The 22,690-nt window shown below is 37.4% G+C and overlaps 1 pseudogene; it reads right to left on the bottom strand.

The window, feature by feature from the left end:
* LOC109847827 lies at nt 17,088–22,455 on the bottom strand (annotated as a pseudogene).

Below are 22,690 nucleotides of genomic sequence, written 5' to 3'. Positions count from 1 at the left end.
AAAAGTAGGAAAGTAGGAATAATACCACAAATAAAGATCTAACCTTGCAAAAAAAATAGTGAAGGGGACGAACATACAGATTTAACGAGGTTCGGCAACGTGCATACGTCCTCAGAAGTCACACCACACAATCTCTTTATTAATTGAAGAAGAATTACAAGCTCTCAAACTAGGGTTTAATCTTTCTGAGATTCTCTCTCTTTCTGCAGTCAAAAAGCTCTCTTTTTTCTTGTTGTTACAACCCTAAAAAAGTTTAAGGTATATATAGAGTCCTGAGGAAAACAGAATCCAAAACAGTTTAATTAGAAAACCGTTTGACTGCGTCGCTGTCGACCGCGCAGGTCTCGCGGTCGGCCGTGGTGGTTGACCGTGCCAAACGACAGAAGCTCCTCAGATTCTAGAGAGTTGAGCGGTCGATCGCGACGGTCGACCGAACCAAAAAAACACGAGACCAAAAATCCTACAGGGTTGGCGCGGTCGACCGTCGTGGTCGACCGCCTTCAGCTTCAGCTCCTCCCAACTAATAATGTCCGAACCAGTTCCGCAAACGAAACTGGGGGTGGACGATTTATGTAACGGGAAGTTCCCAAAATCACAACAATGTAATGAATAAGAACTCCCATTCAAATTCTCACCATGTCTGTGCACTCAACACTCTCTTTGTTAGAGTCTGAACGTAAGGTTCCCCATTGGTCAAACCTTCTTACAGTTAGGATCGACCGTCGTGGTCGACCGCCTTCAGCTTCAGCTCCTCCCAACTCTTGTGCACGTTCGCGGACGACCGCCACGGTCGACCGTGGATCTGTCTGGCTGTTTACTTATCGTTTTGATTCTAGTTCTTGTCTCGACTTTGGTTCTACACCTTAGACTAACAATCTCTCACTTGGAGACCAAAGTGCCTACAGTGAGTTCACCCTAAGAAAATGAATTTTTCCATTTCATTTTTTTGAGACCTCAAAAAATGAAATGGCGTGGAAATACATAGGAACTCTGGAATGGAAATTAAAAAGAAATGTAGCTCCAGTTCCTTCGGAAATGGTAAGATCTTTGGCGCAAGAAGAAGGGGTGATTCATATCATCTTGACTTGGTACTGGATTCAAAAAATTAGTGCACCGTTCAAGACAAGACAAAAAGATTCATTTGGAAATCAAAAAGAAAAATCTATTCGAGTTGGAAATGAGAGATATTTTGGTACACCATAGAGAATTTTTTTGTTCTTGTGCCCCAAGTAATTTCCATGACACACCAGAAAAATCATTTACACGAATTCATAATTCCTAAAGAGAGATTTATTCTTTTTACTTTCTAGTTATTGATTTGGTAATAAACAAAATTAAGAAATTAAGTTAAGTAATAAAAAATGAAAAAATTGAATAAAATTCTATAGGATTTCATATTTATCATTTATCACAATTTAATTACTAATACTAAATTTCAATTTAAGGAATAACAATTTTGAGACTTTTTTTAGTATCATTAAGTATTAATTAACTATTAATATAATAGTTTATTGTGTACAAAATTTCTAAATAAAACAAATTTCAATATTCATCACAACTTTCTTTTTGAAGGACGTGATCTTGCTCGTGAGTGTAATGAGATTATCTGTGAAGCTGCCAAATGGAGCCCGGAACTAGCCGCTGCTTGTGAAGTATGGAAAGAGATCAAATTCAAGTTCGAACCAGTAGATAAGATAAATAAACAGAAAGTATAAGAACTAAGCGCGCATAATTCAGTAATTTTTGTTTGTTCTCCTAATTGATTACAATTAAACTCGGCCCAATCCTTTTTTTAAGGGAAAACAATTTTTGAGAGTTGTTTCATGGATCCGCAAGAGAGTACTTGGGTTCTCCCAATAAATAAAAAGTGTATCATGCCATCCGCAAGAGAGTACTTGGGTTCTCCCAATAAATAAAAAGTGTATCATGCCTGAATCGAACTGGGGTTCACGGTGGTGGAGGAACCGGATCGGAAAAAAGAATGATTCTAGTTGTAAGATAGCTAATGAAACCGTAGCTGGAATTGAGATCTCATTCAAAGAGAAAGATAGCAAATATCTGGGGTTTCTTTTTCAACGTCCATGAATGATAAATCATAGATCGAACTGGCGAATTAGAAAAATTGGGTATTATCATAGTATCAGCTAAGTTCACGAGCTGGAGATAAGCGGACTCGAACAGCTGACATCCGCCACAGGGTAAACCACCGCCTCTCAGGCCTCCCCGGATGATTCTACCATAGAAGCCAACGATAGACAATAACTCCCCCTCGAACACAGCTTACAACTTTCATCGTACTGTGCTCTCCAAATAATAGTTAATGATACTAAGAAAAGTCTCAAAATTGTTATTCCTTAAATTGAAATTTAGTATTAGTAATTAAATTGTGATAAATGATAAATATGAAATCCTATAGAATTTTATTCAGTTTTTTCATTTTGTTCATTGATAAAATAAATCTCTTTGAAGATTTGTTTTTCAATTATCTGATTTCACGAATTCAAAATATAAAATATATAAATAAATATATATAAATTCGCATGTATCTTCTCCCTCGGAAAAATCTTTCTTTAATCAACAATATCCCGGCGATCGTGCCGATCCTCGTAGTGTGGCCCCGCCTTCATCTTCTACTCGTGAAGACCAACTGAAGTTGCGTACAACTCCAGTTTTTTAATGGTGACTGCCTTTGTCAACATGTCCATCGGATTTTGACTCCCCAAAATCTTCATTAAATGCAACTTTCCGTCTTCAACTAGCGAGCGTATAAAATGGTATTTGACATCGATGTGCTTCGTTCTGACATGATATACTGGATTCTTGGCAAGATGTATAGCGCTCTGGCTATCACAATAAAGAACTCCTCTCCCTTGCTTCAGATCCAACTCTTCCAAGCACCCGTTCAACCAAATCATCTCCTTGCTTGCTTCAGTCACCGCGACATACTCAGCCTCGGTTGTAGACAAAGTTACAATCTTCTGCAGACGTGAGATCCAGCTCACTGTTGTCGACGCTAAGGTATAAACATACCCCGTGGTGCTTCGCCCCGTATCATGATCACCGGCGAAGTCCGTATCCACGTATCCCTGCAATACCAACTCCTTCCTCCTGAAATATAATGACTTGTTCATTGTCCCTCTCAAGTACCGCGTTATCCACTTCACGGCCTCCCAATGATGTTTTCCTGGATTGCTTGCAAATCTACTCACAACTCCCGCTACATGGGTGATGTCTGGCCTCGTGCAAATCATCGCGTACATGAGACTCCCAATGGTCGAAGAATATGGCACCCTGCTCATATGCTTTCTATCTGCATCTGTCTTAGGCGATTGCTCCTCAGATAGCTTGAACTGAACTCCAAAGGGTGTGCTAATAACTTTAGCATTCTGCATGTTGAACCTCTGAAGTACCTTCTCGATGTATTCAGCTTGGCTCAATCTCAATGTCCCTTCAGTTTCATCCCTACTGATTCGCATCCCTAGAATTTGCTTAGCTGCACACAGATCCTTCATTGCAAATTCCTTTGCTAGCTGCTTCTTCAAACTGTTTATCTCCTCCAAACACGGTCCTGCTACCAACATATCATCAACATACAATAACAAAATAATGAAGCTGGACTCGAACCTTTTGAAATAACAACAATGATCTGAATTGCATTTTCTGTAGCCATTGTTCTGCATGAAGTTATCAAACTTCTTATACCACTGTCTCGGAGCCTGTTTCAAACCATATAAGCTCTTCTTGAGCTTGCACACCATCTCTTTATTTCCTTCTTCAATGAAGCCAACAGGCTGCTTCATGTAGATTTCTTCATCCAAGTCACCATGAAGAAAGACAGTCTTCACATCTAACTGCTCAAGAAAGAGGTCTTCTGCAGCCACCAAACTCAACACCACTCTGATAGTTGTGAGTTTCACAACAGGGAAAAATATCTCCATGCAGTCCACTCCTTCCCGCTATTGAAACCCCTTTACTACTAATCTGACCTTGAATCTCTTGCTTCCATCACTCTCTTGCTTGACCCGGTAGACCCATTTGTTATGTAAGGCCTTCTTCTGTGCAGGTAGCTGGGCTAACTCACAGGTCTCATTAGTGAGTAGAGAATCCATCTCCTCTTACATCGCATGCTCCCACTGTTGAGATTCACTCACTTGCATTGCCTCTTTATAGCTTTCCGGTTCACCGCTATCTGTTAATAATAAGTAGTCAAGAGATAAAAGATACTTGGAATTTGGTTTGGGTACCCTAGATGACCTCTTAAGCTCCACGCCCTGGGTAGTTTCTTCTACACCTGGAGTCTCTTCCATTCTGTGGTCAGAACAAACATCATCTCTCCTGTCTGGAAGTTCCTCTATATCCATGTACTCAGATCCATCTGTATCTAAAATGCTGCTCCCACTGCTTTGGCTATCCTTGGCATCTTTCTTATTATTGTACATCACATCCTTATTGAATATCACGTCCCTGCTTCTGATGATCTTCTTGTTCTTCTCATCCCAAAGGCGATAGCCGAACTCATCAATGTCGTATCCAATGAATGTGCACTTCTGTGACTTAGCTTCTAGCTTGTCCCTAACATGGTCACTGATATGAACATAAGCCACGTAACCAAATACCCACAAGTGTGAGAGATTTATCTTCTTGCCACTCCAAACCTCCTCTGGAATCCCAAAATCTAATGGAACTGATAGCCCGTGATTAATAAGGTAGGTTGCTGTATGCAATGCATCTGCCCAAAATATCTTAGGCAGACCTGTATGTAACCGCATACTCCTGGCACGCTCTGTCAAGGTCCTGTTCATCCTCTCTGTAATGTCGTTCTGCTACGGCTTTCCTGGAGTAGTCCTCTCTAACCGAATGTCATTCATAGTATAGAACCTCTTAAACTCCTGCAGCTCGTATTCCCCACCATTGTCTAATCTCAGGCACTTCACCTTCAGATCTATCTCATTCTCCACCATGGACTTCCACTTCTTGAAGATTCCAAAACACCTCTGACTTATGCTTCATGAAATAGATCCACACATTTCTCGAGTGATCGTCGATGAAGGTGACATAATATCTCGACCGTCAAAAGAAGACACACTGGCTGGACCCCATACATTTGTATGAATCAACTCTAGGTTCTGAGCCTTAGGTGGCCTTCCACCCTTCTGAAAACTAACCCTCTTCTGCTTCTCAAAGATGCAGTCTTTACAAATCCTGACTTCCACGGCGTCGATCCCGGTTAGCTTTTCTTGTGAATGCAAAATCTTCATCCCCTTTTCACTCATGTGCCCTAGCCTGTTGTGCCACAGATCTATACTCTCTTTGCCAGCTGTAATTACGAGGGTATCACTCGCATGTAAGGTGAGATAGAGAGTTCTTAGTTTGTTGCCTCGAGCAACTATCATCGTACCACTAGAGATCCTTCACGAATCTCCAGTGAATGTCGAAACATAGCCTTCTACTCCAAGCTGACCCACCAAAACAAGATTCCTCTTCAGCTTCGACACGTGTCTCACGTTCTTCAAAGTCCACTTAGAGCCCTTCATCTGAATATGCACTTTACCCTTTCCAACAATATTACAGGACTCATTATTCCCTAGATATACTTTTCCAAAGTCCCCTGCTACATAATTTTGAAATAGCTTTCTATTAGCAGTGGCGTGGAAAGAGGCTCCTGAATCGATGACCCAAGAATCCGAATCGCTGTCCATTGCAAGAATCAATGCATCCTGCACAATATGAGCCTCCTGCTCACCCACATTCTTCTTTGAACTTTTGCAGACTGAAGATATATGGCCCTCCTGGCCGTAGTTCCAACACTTTCTTTTGATAGGCCTAACCTTCGAGTTCGACCTCTTCTTTACTGATTTTGACCGATTCCAGTTCTGGTTTCCTTTTTTTTGGCGTCTGTCTCTCTGCTCAAAACTTAGAGCTGAACCTGAACCTTCTGATTCAGACGATTTTCTTATAACCTCCTCGGATAGAATCATGCTAACCACCTCACTCAGCTTTAACTTCTCCTCCCCCCCCTTGAATTGCTGATTACCGTCACACAACCTGCCCAACTATCCGACAACTGTGATAGTAATAATAGGGCCTACACTTCGTCATCAAACGTGATGTCCACGGAGATAAGCTGATCAACAATCGTGTTAAACTCGCTGAGATGTATCGTGAAGGACCGTCCTTCTGCCATCTTGAGGTTGAAAAGAGTTTTGACTAGATGCACCTTGTTTGCTGCCGACAGTTACTCGTACATTTTCGCGAGCGCTTCCATAAGCCCCACCGTCGTCTTCTCCTTCAGAATATTGTGGGCTACTGATTTGATGAGCGATAACCGGATTTGTCCTAGAGCCTTCCTATCCAGTATCTCACAATCACCATCTGACTCCTCCTTCTTCTTTCCCTTTTCCTTGCCCATCAACGGGCGATACAAGTCCTTCTGGTACAGATAGTCCTCCATCTACGACTTCCAGTAGGCAAAGTCTGAACTGTCAAACTTCTCAATCTTTGATTTGTTTTTCTCTGCTATGGCTTTCACACAAATTGCTGAACGAAGCTCTGATACCAGTTGTTGGGGATTCAAAATAATCAATCGAACCCTTATCCTTTCGAACCTTGTGTTGAAAATAGGAAAGTAGGAATAATACCACAAATAAAGATCTAACCTTGCAAAAAAAAATAGTAAAGGAGACGAACACACAGATTTAACGAGGTTCGGCAACGTGCCTACGTCCTCGGGAGCCACACCACACAATCTCTTTATTAATTGAAGAAGAATTACAAGCTCTCAAACTAGGGTTTAATCTCTCTGAGATTCTCTCTCTTTCTGCAGTTAAAAATCTCTCTTTTTCGTGTTGTTACAATCTTAAAAGCGTTTAAGGTATATATAGAGTTCCGGGGAAAAAAGAATCCAAAACAGTTTGGGAAACCGTTTGACTGCGTCGCGATCGACCGCGATAGTCGACCGCACAGGTCTCGCGGTCGACCGCGACGGTCGACCGTGCCAAACGACAGAAGCTCCTCAGATTCCAGAGAGTTGAGCGATCGACCGCGGCGGTCGACCGAACCAAAAAAACGCGAGACAAAACCTCTACAGGGTTGGCCGCGTCGACCGTCGGTCGACCGCGCTTCCGCTGTCAGCTTCAGCTCCTCCAACTCTTGTGGCACGTCGAGTGACGCCGCGGTGACGCCAGATCTGGTCTGGGATTTATTTGTCTTTATGATCAGCTATTTGTCTCGACTTTGGGTCTACACCTTAGACTAACAATTCACGCCGGAGTTCTCGTCGTTAGGGTCCTAGGAAGAAAAAGGGTCAATGACTCTAGAGCTTTTAAGAATATCATATTGGTAATGGGGTCAATTTAAAATACCAATTTGATAATTTAGCCTAATAAATATAAGAGTCCGTTTTAATTTAGGTTTTTTGTTTTATTTCCACAATCTCCTCTCCATTATTTTGACTCTTATCCGATGTCTCCTTTGGAATGGAAAAGTGGCTGCCAAAGTTGCAAAAATTGTGGTCGGTAGATTTAAATTAGGTTGCTTTGATATCATCTTTTATCACGGTGCCAAACCCTCGAAGTAGTAGTGAGAATTTAGATTTTTTTTAATTTTTTTTATTTTGTACCTTATTTTTTTTGGTCAATGAAAAAATTTTATTCATTTACCAAAAATATGGAAATTATGTACATCTCTATCTCAAGTTGAGAAACTGTTTCAAAAAATAGAAAATAGCTGAATCATAGAGATATCAGCCAATCTTTGTGTACATCTGAAATTTGACTATTTAAACAGATTGTGTATATATCTGTTTTGATGATCTTCACCAGTTGATCTATTCTCTTGAACCTCTGTTTGAAGCTTCTTCCATTCCTTTCTTCCCAAATCCTATACACAGTAGCCGCAAGAGCAAGTCTCTTAATCTGTTTCTTGAATCCTTTCCCCATCTGCCTTGTGTTATACCAGTTCAACAATATACTCCAATTACATGTTTGCCAATCAAACTTAAGCCAGTTGATGATAGCTAACCATACATCTCTTGAATAACTGCAATCAAAGAATATATGCTCTCTGTTCTCAATTCCTGCACACAGAAGACAGCTGTTTGTACTGATAATTCCTCTTCTTAACAACCTGTCTTGTGTTTGAAGTCTGTTCAGTACTGCAAGCCATAGCACAAATGAGTGCCTAGGGTAATTTAGTTTCCCCCATACCGTATTAAACCAGGGAACCTGTTGATTTTCAGGAGAGAATGCAGTGTATACTGCTGACAACTTGGTTTTAGAGTTTATGTAACAGTTACCAAGCAAAAGTTTCAGATTGTCAATACCCCCAACTTCATTCAAAGCCTTATCTCTACACCTGAGGATCTGTTTCCACATCCAGGAGTCTCCACTTTTAGCTCTGACATTCCATACATCTCCATGTTTTAAATAGTTCCCATGTATCCATTTCACCCATAGTATTTCCTTGTTTATATGTATATACCATAAGCTCCTCATAGCATTTGCCAGGTTCCAAGAATATGCAGAGTAGATTCCCAATCCTCCTTGCTTTTTCCCACAGCACACCTTATCCCAAGAGACCAAAGGAGTTTTGTAGGAGTTTTCAGACTTTCCCCACAAGAATTGCCTACATATTTCATCAATCTTCTTCACTACTTTTACTGGCAGAATGAAATTTGACGTCCAATAGTTTTGAATACCCAAAATCACACTTTTTATCACTTGAACCCTTCCTGCATATGACAGATTTGAATGTCTTGTCCACTTCTTGAGCTGATTTGTAATATTATCTATCAATGGGTTGCAATCCACATATGATAACCTCTTACAGATGAGAGGAACCCCTAAATATTTGAATGGTATAACTCCTTCAGAAAACCCCAGAAAATTTTTGATTTGTGTTTTGGTTGCATCATCAACCCCTCCAAAGTAGATAGAACATTTTTCCATGTTTGCTTCCAAACCTGTTGCAGCACTGAAGTCTCTAACACATTGAAACAATTTTTGGACTGAAACAAAATCACCTTTAGCAAATAGTAGCAGGTCATCCGCAAAGATGAGATGTGTGATTTTGAGATTTCCACACCTTGGGTGATACTTGAACATCCTGTCATTATTTAACATCTCTAATCTCCTTGATAAGTACTCCATCCCAAGTATGAAGAGGTATGGTGATAAAGGGTCACCTTGTCTTAAGCCCCTCTTTCCTTCAAAATAGCCTTGCAGCGAACCATTCAGAGATATAGAGAATCTTGGTGAAGTTATACAGGCCATTATCCAGCTAATATATTTCTTTGGAAACTTCAATCCTTCCAGCATCATCCTTATAAAGTCCCAACTTATTGTGTCGAATGCTTTCCTGATATCAATGTTCATCATGATTCTTGGGGATATGTTCTTTCTACTATAACTTTTAACAAGTTCATGAGCCAAGGAGATGTTACTTGTGATTTGTCTACCTTTGACAAAAGCACTCTGTGCTCCATTTACAATACTCCCCATAATTGGTTTAATCCTATTCACAAGGATTTTTGAAATGAATTTATATATGCAATTGCAACAGGATATGGGCCTGAAATCAGCTGGGGATACTGGACATTTCTTCTTTGGTATAAGTGTAATTGCAGTAGAATTCCCATTTTTGAAAAATTCTTCAATAGCTAGCATCACCTCCTCCCCTATTACTGGCCAAGCAGACTTATAAAATGCAACACCATATCCATCTGGCCCAGGTGCCTTGTTCTCATCCATTGAAAAAATAGTGTTCTTTATCTCTTCTTTAGTAACAGGTCTAGTAAGAGAATTAGCTTGTGTTTCAGTCAAACAAGGTCCAGCTTGAATAACTTGAGAGTCAGGCATTGTTGTAATTTGAGCAACTCCCAAAAGACCCTTGAAGAAATCAATCATTTCATTTGCAATTTCCTCCTGGTCAGTAATCCTTTGCCCTAAGGTGTTGTAAAGGACTAACACCTTATTATTGTGTCTATTTGCTTTTATCCTGGAGTGGAAAAAGTTTGTGCACCTATCTCCTTGCACACTCCATTTAATCCTGGCTTTTTGTTGCAGAAAAGATAGCTCACAGTCCAGGAGGTTATTGTACCTTGCCATACAATCCTTCTCCTTCATAATATACACTGGATTTAGAGGATTCAACTGAAGGGCACTTTGAGCCTCATCAAGAGCTAGTTTGGCTCTGATAACCTGCTCACTGATGTTATAATAATGCTTTTTGTTTAACTCCTTAAGAGCAGCTCTCATCAGCTTAAGCCTCCTACAGACTGTAAACATTTTGCATCCCTTAACTTTTGTTTGCCAGATATTAGATACAGTGGGGATGTAGCTATCATGCTTAGACCACATATTGAAGAACCTAAAAGGCTTCTTCCCAATTGAACTTTCCTGGAAAAGAGAAACCAAGGCAGGGGAATGGTCAGAAAAATGAGGAAGTAGAAATTCCACCTGACTGGCATTGAACATGTTTAACCATGAATCATTCACCAAGGCCCTATCCAATCTGCACCACACTCTAGTGTCTTGATCCTGCTTATTGCTCCATGTGTAAAAACATCCAGTTGTTTTAAGATGATTGAGATGACAGTCTTCAATAAAATCCTTAAAGTCTTTTGTTTCAGATTCAGTGACAGTTGCACCTCCCAGCTTTTCCTCACCATTTATAATTGTGTTGAAATCCCCACACATGATCCAAGGTTCATTTCTCAATGACTGCTGTATAGCCTTCAATTCATTCCATAGCCCTTTCCTAGCCTCCAAATGATTAAAGCCATATACAGATGTAATTATGCATTCTGTTCTCCCATCAGAAGATACCACTTTACTTGTGATACTTTGATCAGACATGGAGATAACCCGAACATCCAATTTTTGTGAATCCCACATGATTAAAATCCTGGCTGATCTTTGATTATTGACATTTGAATACCAATTCCAATTTCCTGCAATTTTTTTTCCTGCCTGAAGAAGTTTACCACTCTTTATTTTTGTTTCAAGAAGTGCTATATAGGATAGATGATATTGGGATATGAAGTTTCTCACCAAGTGTTGTTTAGAGGATTTGTTTAATCCTCTAACATTCCAAAAGGCAAGATTCATCATTGCTCTCCCCCTCTATCTAATGTAGAAGGATCAATATCCAAGATATCCAGAACAGTAAAAGATTTTCCAGGAATGATATTCTTATTTTTTAAACCTTTTTGAACATGAATCCAAGGCTTATTCCCTGATGTAGAACCCATAGAACAGATACTACCTGTGATATTTTCCCTGGCCTGCATAGCATGCACAGCACTATGCATTGCTTGCTGTTCTGAATGCACAACATGCACACCATAATGCACTACTTGCTGTTCTGAGTTTGCAGTATTTTTACTCTCATTAACATTTGCCTTCTCATTTATCAAACAATTACTTCTTTCACCCCCTGTATCAGAATTATGCACAGCCACACTGCTATCCTCTTCCTGATAACTGGTGTTTGAAGGAATTGTAGTATCATTTTCAATAATAACTTTTTCCTTCCCAATATCATCAGATTTTTGAAACTGGCCTTGCTTAGGAATCCATTTTTGAGTTTGCACTCTCCTCCTACAGGTTTTTGTGTCATGTCCAACCTGTTTACATGAATCACACCACTTAGGTTTAAATTCATAAATCACCTTCTGAATGTACTGTTTTCCATTAGGACCTAAAATGGTGATCTTGTCAGGGAGTGGGGATGGCATTTTAACCTCAACTAACACCCTCGCATAAGCCAAACGCTGTTTGTTTGCAGTCAATCTGTCAGTAGCAATTGGGCATCCAATAGCACTAGCAATTTTTGAAATACTTTTTGCATTCCACAAATTGAGCCTTAGATATGGGAATTGAATCCACATAGGATATATATTATCATTTATCTTCTCAATATCATCTCCATTAGACCACTGTTTTAATAACAACGGTCTTGAACCAAAGAACCAAGGTCCTGAACACAAGATCTCATTTAGCTCATCAATATTCTTGAATTTGATCAGAAAAATACCAGGCTTGGGTAAGAAGACCTCCGGCATAAATTTCTTCCATGTTTTTTGTACATAATTCTCCATAGCCTTGAATTTTACATTCAATCCCATTACTTGGCATACTAGTGAAGATTGCCATATTAAAACATCTTCATTCCATTCATCATCGTCAAACGAAATTGAATCATTTTTTCCAGTGGGAATATAGTTCAGATTCATCCCAAACTCTATTTTTCTGTTATCTGCAAACAAACTAGCCCAGCTTTTATCAGATTTTATATCATTAGCCTCAGCCGAAATCTTAGCCTTTTGCTGTTCAGTATTTACATCAGACGGAGAACCAGTATTCAATGGATCAGATTTTCCCCCTTTTCCAGCTCAGAATTCACAGATTTATTCAAGAACAGCGGAGTTTCGTTGTTTAAAGTTGGATCTATAGTATTGTTTACTTCTGCATTCAATGTAACAGTAACCTTTTTACTAGACAGGATCGATTTATGCCTTGAATCACTAAGCGATTTCTGAAACTCATGATTTAAAGAAGAATTAACAGAGTTTTTACCATTATCCATCTCATCTGCCCATGATACCCTAGCAGGTCTTCCAGATCCAGGAGTGGGAAGAAAATCTGATGCCTGCATAAGCTGATCGTCGGAATCATCTGGTAATCGATTTGTACATACTCGATCCTTCACTGGAATGGCAGAGCTCAGAATTTCCACCATAGATCTAGTCTTCTTCTCCCCTTTTGGACCAGTTGAACCCATTTCAATGAAAACTTCATCATCTTCTTCACTCCGAGCTTCAGGATACTCCTCAGAGATAGCTGAGTTCGATGTAGAAGCTCTTAGTCCAATCTCTAGGATTTTTTTCCCACTAATTTTCTTCTTCTTCGCCATCAAACACTCAGAAATCACGGCGGGGGAGCAAGATAGCAACCAAAAATTCGCCCGCTATCTTGCACCATTAAGACCGCCCCTTCGTTTTTTGCTTTACCTTTCTCAATACACTTCTCATCTACTTTTTCTACTTTCTAAATCGGAAGAAGAAGAAACCAGGGTTGGGAATTTATTTTAATTTTTTTTATTTTTTTTTATTTTTATTTTTTTTGTACCTTAAACAAAGAATATAAACACTTTTTAGTTCCACAATTTAAAAGCCAGTGCAACAAAAACAAATGCATTGCAAAATTACATATATATTCTCCCGGTGGAGAAAAAAGAACACATTCTATTTAAGTTGCCCTTTTACTTTGAAATTTGAAAATCATCTTTGCATGAAAGAGTACAGCCTATGATCCAGAACTTTGGCATATATTCTCATCTCACATCAACTCTAGGTAGTTCCTAGCTTGGTACTCCTCTAGTCGATATTTCTCGAATTTATTTGATATGTACACATTTAAACCCTACAGACCTTTGGACACATGAGGGCTTGTACTCTCAAACAACACATGCACATATATGCATGCAAGATCTTTCTCGCATGCGCGAGGAAAGAGCAAAAGACAAGCCATAAAAAGCATCTTTTTTTCAAACTCTCTCTCTTGGAAGCTAGCAGTCAAGGGGGATGAGCTTGTGGCTCGCTTTCTTCTCTTTATCTTCATCCTCTCGCATCGTATCACATTTTTATGGAGAGAACTTGACAGTACTGTTACTTTTTAGGGTTTTTAATACATCTCACATGCATAATCACTCTAAGAGGAGGGGGACCATGGCAACGTGAGGATGTACTTTTCTATTTTCCCCTTCTTCAGATGTTTCCCTTTTTCATTCACGATACATCACATTGGATCTTCTAAGCCTTTTGTTTTTCATGATGACTCTTCGGTATTAATGCGTAATGCTTCGAAACGCTGCACCGGTCACGAGCCAGACCAACGCCTAGGTGCCCAGGCAGGCGATGATCAGCGTGTTTAGGATTAAGAGAGGAGATTCTTTTTTCCAACATGTTCAAAATTTTAACCCTGCAGTTTAAAATGGACTTGGGTATAGGGTTTTTCTCGCGGGTTTATTTTAATTTAGACCATTCTCTTCATTCATTACTATGCGAAAGTGAACAAGATATACATTCATTTAGACCTGGTGGATGTCCGGACCACTTTTTGAAGCAATTTTAATGGACGTGTAAGTTTACTTGTAAATTTCACAACCCCCATGGTTTGTGTCGGATCTGAGATGAAAGCTATGGGGTCAAAAGGATTGCTACCGTTTTTCGCTAAAATACAAATTTACAACAAAAAATATCAAATAAATGCAATAAAAAAATAACAATCACCACAGGCAATCAACCAAGAACACACTAGGTTTTGTAGTTGTTCGGATAAAAAAAAATCTTACGCCCGCTCTTCATTCTCACAAAAGGGTTTTCTCACTATGACAAGTTTACCTGAATCACAAACCTTATTTAGTAGGCTTGCAAGACCATGCTCTATCCGAAACCAGTCGTCAAACCTAACTCTTATCATGAGTAACTCCTAGTCCTGGCTAGTCTTAACCCTCACTGAGTGTGTTGTAAAAAAATTTATAGTAAAATCAAACACAAAACAATAAAGCTCAGAATTAAAGAAAGTCTTATGGCCCTATCAATAAAATAATTTGTCCCTTGAATAATATAAGCGAAGTTTGATGAAGAATGGTGAAGAAGATCAATCTAAGAGCAACTCTCCTCGCTGAAATGATCTGAAGATGTTGTGTGCAACGAATGAGAGTTCAATGAGGTTCTAGGGAATCAAAATGTCTCTTCAAGATCTCTTAATATCAAACCCTCTCTCTCTCTCTCTCTCTCTCTCTCTCTCTCTCTCTCTCTCTCTCTCTCTCTCTCTTAGGTCGAGAAAGACAAACATGATAAAAGTTGAAGGATATATAAATAATAAACTACTACAATTTAATCATCAAATTTTACAATATCAGCCGCCTTTTTTATTGACGGCACCTTGACCATCAATAATGTAGAGAGACCATTGATGGTTGAGAAGTCTGTTAATGATATTCATGTCTTTGGGTTTTTGCACCATTGACGAGTCATAACACCATTGATGGTCATCACTCACCATCGATGGTCAATATCCTATCATCAATGGTAGTAGTGCTAAAATCAGATTTTGAGTTGATTTTTGTGTCGTTTTGTCTCACACACGTCTCATACATGTATTTATATGTACTACATCATCTCAAACTAATATTAGTACAAAATGAGAGTTTATTACTCAAACAAGAGATATTGTTCGGACAATAATCTAATAGTTTGGTCCTTCTTGAGATAATTACCTAGGTTCCGTTTGGCAAAAAGTTAATGAAAATGAATTAATGAGAATGATTAATGTAATTAGTCAATCTCATAACCCAAATGACTAAGTTATTAACTCGTTAAATAAGTTTTACTTTAGTCCTTGTGATAATTTTTAGTGTTTGGGAGTAACGAAGATTTTGATTATTTCCTTTATAAATAGAAGAATAACTATTACTCCTTCTAAATAGGAGTATTAGCAAACCCCTCATTTTGAGGGATTAACTTATTTTAATCCCTTTAGAAGGGTTAGCTTAACCCTTCTATATTTTTTTGTATTTGGGAAACAATAGAGGGTTAATTCACTTTAATCTTTATATTTTTTTCGTGTTTGGCGAGTTAAGAAGGGATTAAGTCTTCTTAACCCCTCAATTAAGTCGTTGCCAAATGGCGCCCTAAATACTAAAATTATGTCGTGGGTCACTCTTGAGGTAACTCCCTAAACATTAAAATTATCTCTTAAATTCCTTTTGAGTTTTGTGACAACCTTTCTATTAGTACACTGTTAGATTTGATGCGTGCTTGAAAACCAGTAAACCACGCGCGTTCAGATGGCCAATATGCCTGTGATGGGATAAAAAACTCTCATATGCTTTTCAATAATCTTAAAGTTAATTTTGCAAAACCTAATTACAGTTAGATTAGTATTAGGGCTATAGATTTGATAGCTTATATTAATGATTAATTTAATTTAATTTCAAATTAGAATGTTAATTTGATAGGTTTGAGGATATGAAACACCCAAAATTAAGGAGATTTAAGTGATATTTTACCGCACATCTAACACATAGGAAGGTTGGTTGAAAAAAATTGAAAACGTTGATATTAAACACCCAAAATTGAGTAATAAAAAATCGAAAATTAAGAAGATTAAGGCTATGTTTGGTTTGAGAGAAAGGGAAAGAAAAGGAAAGGAAAGAGAAAGTAAAAATAAAGGAAAAGAAAAAGAAAAGAAAATGATATTCTTTCTATTGTTTGTTAGAAAGAATATTGTAATAAAAGTAGAAGAAAATTCATAAAAAAATCATTTTCTCTTATTTGGTTAGCTTTCTAAGAAAAAGAAGAAGAAAATTATCACAACATAATTTTAATTCATATTTTTTGAAATTAAATTTAGATATTAAACAATTTACAAAAAAAATAATTAAATTAAATTATGATTCTATCATATTTTAAAAAAAATATAAGTTACCGAACATGTTTGCACAATCTTAACTCAAGACAATTTAGTCAAATTTACGATGACTAATTTGTATATAATCTTACATGGTTTTGAACTTGCAAGTCATTCATAAACTCAAGTGAAGAAAGATGATTCCGAATAAAGTCTAGAAAATGACGCATAACCACAATTTCGTATCAATATCATTCATATCATGGGAAGTAACAAGTTAATAAACATGTATTTAAAAAAAAGGGCACTTTCGTAACACAAAAACTTGAGTGGCCATCAGCATCAAGTTCGTAAATAATAACAAGCAGAAGCCCAACTACAATTCCACTAATTAGAAAATAATATTTCTCTTACATAATATTTGCAGAAAGAAAGGTGAATGAAAAAACCCAAACAAATCTAAAGTAAACGTCATGATATTCCTATTAAAAAGTATAATCCATTTCTAGGCACAAGTTCTATTACAATCAATTTCATATAGAAAATCTTAACCAACAAAGTGTATTACAATCAATTTCATCTAGAAAAATCTTCACCAACAAAGTCTATTACAATCAATTTCATATAGAAAATCTTAAACAGAGAGAGAGAGAGAGAGAGAGAGATAAATCTGCCAAAGTCCTTGGTTTTTGACTTTAGTGAGCCCCTTAAAATATTAATCTCGCATTCTTCATCCCCTGAAATTAATTCAAAAAATTCAAATAAGTAAAATTTAAACATCAAAAACATATAAAATGAAGTCTTAACATTCTTTTGGTAAGTATGTATATACAATAACTGCTAAAAAATCTACCAACCAAGCAAGAAAGGTAACATATCATTATCTGAAAATACACTACAACAAGATGGATATATGACAGGTAAGTAGCGTACAAACTTAAATTCTCAAGCATGAGAAACAAAACAACATAAAACACCAACATCTGCAGCAATTTAAACAAACTGAACTTGATTTTTTGGTGTGTGAGAAACTTAATTCATCCCTAAAACTACTTTTTGAAGAGGATAATATATGGAAGGTCCAGGGAAGGCATGTGAATACTGAATTTAAGGTAAGCCACTTCTTCACTATACATTAAAATCTTCACCAACAAAGTCTATTACAATCAATTTCATCTAGAAAATCTTAAACAGAGAGAGAGAGAGAGAGAAATCTGCCGAAGTCCTTGGTTTTTGACTTTAGTGAGCCCCTCAAAATATCAATCTCGCATCTTTCATCCCCTGAAATTAATTCAAAAAATTCAAATAAGTAAAATTTAAACATCAAAAACATATAAAATGAAGTCTTAACATTCTTTTGGTAAGTATGTATATACAATAACTGCTAAAAAATCTACCAACCAAGCAAGAAAGGTAACATATCATTATCTGAAAATACACTACAACAAGATGGATATATGACAGGTAAGTAGCGTACAAACTTAAATTCTCAAGCATGAGAAACAAAACAACATAAAACACCAACATCTGCAGCAATTTAAACAAACTGAACTTGATTTTTTGGTGTGTGAGAAACTTAATTCATCCCTAAAACTACTTTTTGAAGAGGATAATATATGGAAGGTCCACGGAAGACATGTGAATGCTGAATTTAAGGTAAGCCACTTCTTCACTATACACTGATATGCATACCTATGCTTGTGAATTTAAGGTAAGCCACTTCTTCAATAATATAGTCAGATATTCAGTTTGTGCATAAAACATAGTGAGATTTTTAGTTCGTGTACATTGTGTGCGTGGAGGTCCTGTTGCATGTTGTATCAATTCGTGGATGTTTTCAGAAAGATGAATCATGGTACCATTTTCAACAATTTAACAGCAACATGTTTCCAGTACCTTACAAAAGATGAATCATAGCTAATGATTTACACACAACATGAAGTTTATCAAAATGATGATCGAATGTAAGAAAAGGGGAAAAAATATACTAACTATTCAAAAACAAATTACACTGAGGCTAACAGAACATCCATGAAATAGCCATCCTTCAAGATGTTCATGAAATAACTTTGACGTCCATGAAATAACTTTAACAAGATAGCTAGAAAGCAAGCATTACACTGAATGCTAAAAAAGAGAGATTCACCTGAGTAAAAGGTTGATGAGAAGATCCTCTTGTAGGCGTCTAAAATTGCCTACAAGGTCCCCATACGCAGCTCGAGGCGAAATGAAAATGATAAGAATCATCATTCAAGTCAGAAAAGGATTATCCAGACCCGTGGAAGCTAGCGAATATACAAAATGAGTCACTGGAGTGTACAAGTCAACGGAATGACGAAATACGTAATACAAGTCCGGAGAAGTCAGAAAGTGTCAAACACCTCAAAGTGGCCCGCACAAAGGATTGACATTTTGACCATGATACAAATTGGATCTAGAAAAATTCAAAGATAAAAGTTGAAGGTCTCTTCGTCAGTTTTCCAACGCATCTTGAATCACTTCATTCTGATGTTGGATGAGTGAGTTAAGGACGCTATAGTAACTCCGGCACGCTTAAATTCGACCCCGCGCTACAGTGCTCCGACCCGCGCTACAGTCCTTCGACCCACACTACAGACACCCCCCCCCCCCCCCCGTGCTACAGTTGCTCCCGACCCACACTGATAGCTTAATCGACCTCGCCGCTACAGTGCTCCGACCCGCGCCAACACGGGACGGATCTGTCTGTCGCACTGTTTTGATCCCCGGACACGTTTTCGATGGTTTTAAGCGGTTTTATCAGGATTTATTTGTTCCATGGGTTCCTAACTGCCTAAATCCTATCTCTAAACATGGTTAATCAGTTATTAACTGAAGATAAGAAGGAATCCCTCATTCTTATCCGAAAACCCACAAATCAAAGCTTATAAATACAGGCCTAGGGGCTTAATTCTTGAGGGGCGGATTATTATCAAGAGGATGATGTGCTGCCGGATTGAGGAGTCAAAGGAGCACGAATTTCAGATGAGGCTAACTAATATTGGTAAAGTTCTTCAGCATAAAGAGGGAGAGTTCGAGAGATCTGAAGTCCCGTCCGTCCGTTCCTCCAGATTAATCTTTGTCTTAATTAATCTCGAGAAGAGCTACTGATTTTGCTTGGTCGATCTCAGAGCTTTAAGCGAATACTTCCTTGGTGAAGTAGGAGCTCTGTTAATTTTCTGTCAACCAGATTCGATCCGTAGGTGGTCCACGGATAAACCCCGGCACAGGCGAAGATCTCATACAAACAGCGGGTGACAAACGCCCGTTGTGTTTGTTTTGACGAGAGTTATAATTTTTGTTTTTTTTGTGTAAGAGTCTTATAAAAAGACTATCTTTTTTTTGTTTTCATTGTAACAACTAAAGTTGTAATGAATACCGCAATGAATACATCAAATTTCGACGCAAATACCTCTATTCAAATCATCGCCACCCTCATCATAAGTTGTACAATGGACACCAAAAAAGCAATTCCATCAGCCATCTCATTTACATAAAATTATGTTTTGACATATAATACTTCTTATAATAAAACTAAAAACACCAAGCCCACAATTAAAATAGTCATCCTTCAAGACTGACCCACATTAACATCAACACACAGAGGACTTTGGTTCATCCTTGTTAAAGTGATATACTGATATGGATATATGATTGTTACATAGATACCCCAAAACCAACATATTTGCAAATTTACAACCCAAATCTATATACTTGCTAATTAAAATAGCCATCTTTTAAATCGAACACCACAATAACCAAAAATTCAGAAAGAACATTATGCGGAAAGTTTGCTATGTTTAACACAATGATGATTAGTTCAACATAATTAAGCGGAAGATCAGGTCACCTGAAATATTTTCCTACAAAATTCAAATGTAATTATAACTTAACAACAAAATTTTAAGTCCCCACAATTTTCCTACATTTATATTATCATATTAGAAGCCGAACTCATTTCTAGACCGAAAGTATTAGTGAGCACCATTTTGAACCAAACTGCAAATGCACCATTTAAGTCTAGATTCAAAGTTGACACTAGTAAAATAAATAAATCCAACCAACAGATGAATAAATACCACAAAAGTACGAACTACATGTCACTATTCAAATGGGGTACAAGTTTGAGAAGTGTTCTGATTGACTTCCACTTAAGGGATGACATCCTTCAATGTGTCTATTCACTAGATTATGTAGTTTGAGGAAAAATGACAAAGTTAGGAGCTAAAAATTGAAGAATATGTATGTAAAATGTACAAAACATGCACATACCAAGTCCAATTGCATCCGAACCCTTCATGATCCTCAGCCTCCTACAGGTTGTAGTGAACATGCTGCAACGTCAAAAATATTAGTTAGAACTGCAATTTTCCAAGAAAAGACCGTCATGTACAGGTTCTTAAAACAGATCAAGTTACTAGAAACAAATTATTAATGATAACTAGTAGGCACCACCTTCGTAGTTCGACCACCACATTTCGACCTCCACATGCAAATGAAAGAACCCAAAACAGATACATAATAATTTTCAGATAAACATAATCATTTATATCATGTAGTATGTATAAAACTAAACGTGACATTTGTATGACAGAAGAATGAAAAGTCTATGAAATATATCTTAGTAGATATAAAAACATAAAGAAAACTTTAGCCAGAATCATAGCAAGTCAACATTTAGAACTTGATGTTTACTCCCATGGAACATCTCCAACAAGCATCCAATCCCTATCCATGTCTTCATAGGTAAGGACATTTTTAGATCCATGACCATCCTTGGTTGGTATACTATTTGAACCACATTGACCTGAAACAACAAGAATTGCAATACAAGTAAAACATATATACAGAAGTTCAACAAGCCATTACACTATTATTACAATATAACTGAAGTTACTAATAAATTTTAATTATCGTAACATATTCTTCTTAAAAGGATGGAATTCCATAGCAAAATGAAATGTTATTAAAAGATAAAACATTGCTACTAGCGGCATCGCTAAACTTACCCATACCATTTAATAAGGGAAAACCACTGGTATAAGAATATTTTTCAAAGTGAAATGTAAAACTATTAAAGAGAAAGCATTGCTAGTAACACATATGGACCTTTTTCTCAAAGCCTACGGTGAAAAGAACATTTTGGCAAATGAAAGTAAGGACATGAAGATGAGAAAAGCCATTTGATTGTGATCAGTCACAAATGCATTCCCTTCAAACATCCCACATGACATATATGGAGAAAAGACAAAACATAGTAAAAGTGACAGTAAATAAGAAAAACAAAAAAATAATTACGTAACAACTAGCTATCATTACATAACATCAATAGCTACCAACACTATGAAAAAAGAAATTTTCTGAAATATGACATACACCTGTATCTATGAACATTTCTCAAATACTACTCACCATAACACAAGAAGAAGGAAAAGTTGTAGATACTACTGTATAATTACACTTCTTAGACAAAAATAACTTAATATGTTGCTAGAGACAAGAAAATATTATCTAACGAATCCAGCGATAACACTAAAATTTTTCAAAGTAGTCTCTAACAGAATAATATAACCATGTAAAAGTATTGAACATAAACAGAGCTCACCTATAGTAAAGCAGCTGGACATCTTCTCCAGGGCTAGGGAAAGCTCCTTCTAGTTCGAATATGTTTTGAGATCTACTTTCCTAAGATAAGGAGCTCCATCCATGCTAACTTTCCAGCAACATGTAAACATGTAAACATGTAAAACAAGGAAACATTGTTATACCAACCAGCAACAAATATCTGTAAATTAGATAGCATGCAATAATTTTTTGGACACATACCAAACAAATATCTATAAATTAGATAGCATGCAATGATTTCTCTGCATCACCAGGTTATATAACATTTTTAAATCTTATTACAAAAAATAGCTTTAAAAAGATACAAATTAGCAAGAACATAGTTTCACATTATTATTGTAAGAATGTAGAAGAAAGGAACAAACATCCAAAAACTGCATATCATACAATTACCCGTTCAATAGAAATCAAAACCCTAGGGCTAAAAAACGAAGCTGACCCTGGATCGGCGAGTATCATTTCGAGCCCTAGAGCTTGAGATCGCGAGAGATAACAGCGATCCGATCTTGATTTTAGGAGAGATCAGACGAGGGGGTGTCCCTGAAATTGACATATACATGGCAAAATAGTGCTTTTCCCCCTATAACTTTTCTGAGAGGAAACATATTTTGGTGTAATCATCGACGTCGCCG

This window comes from Asparagus officinalis, chromosome 7 (genome assembly GCF_001876935.1).
Source record: "Asparagus officinalis chromosome 7, Aspof.V1, whole genome shotgun sequence".
NCBI classification, from domain to species: domain Eukaryota; kingdom Viridiplantae; phylum Streptophyta; class Magnoliopsida; order Asparagales; family Asparagaceae; genus Asparagus; species Asparagus officinalis.
Note: the sequence above shows the minus strand (reverse complement) of the source record. Positions and strands in the feature narration are given on the sequence as shown.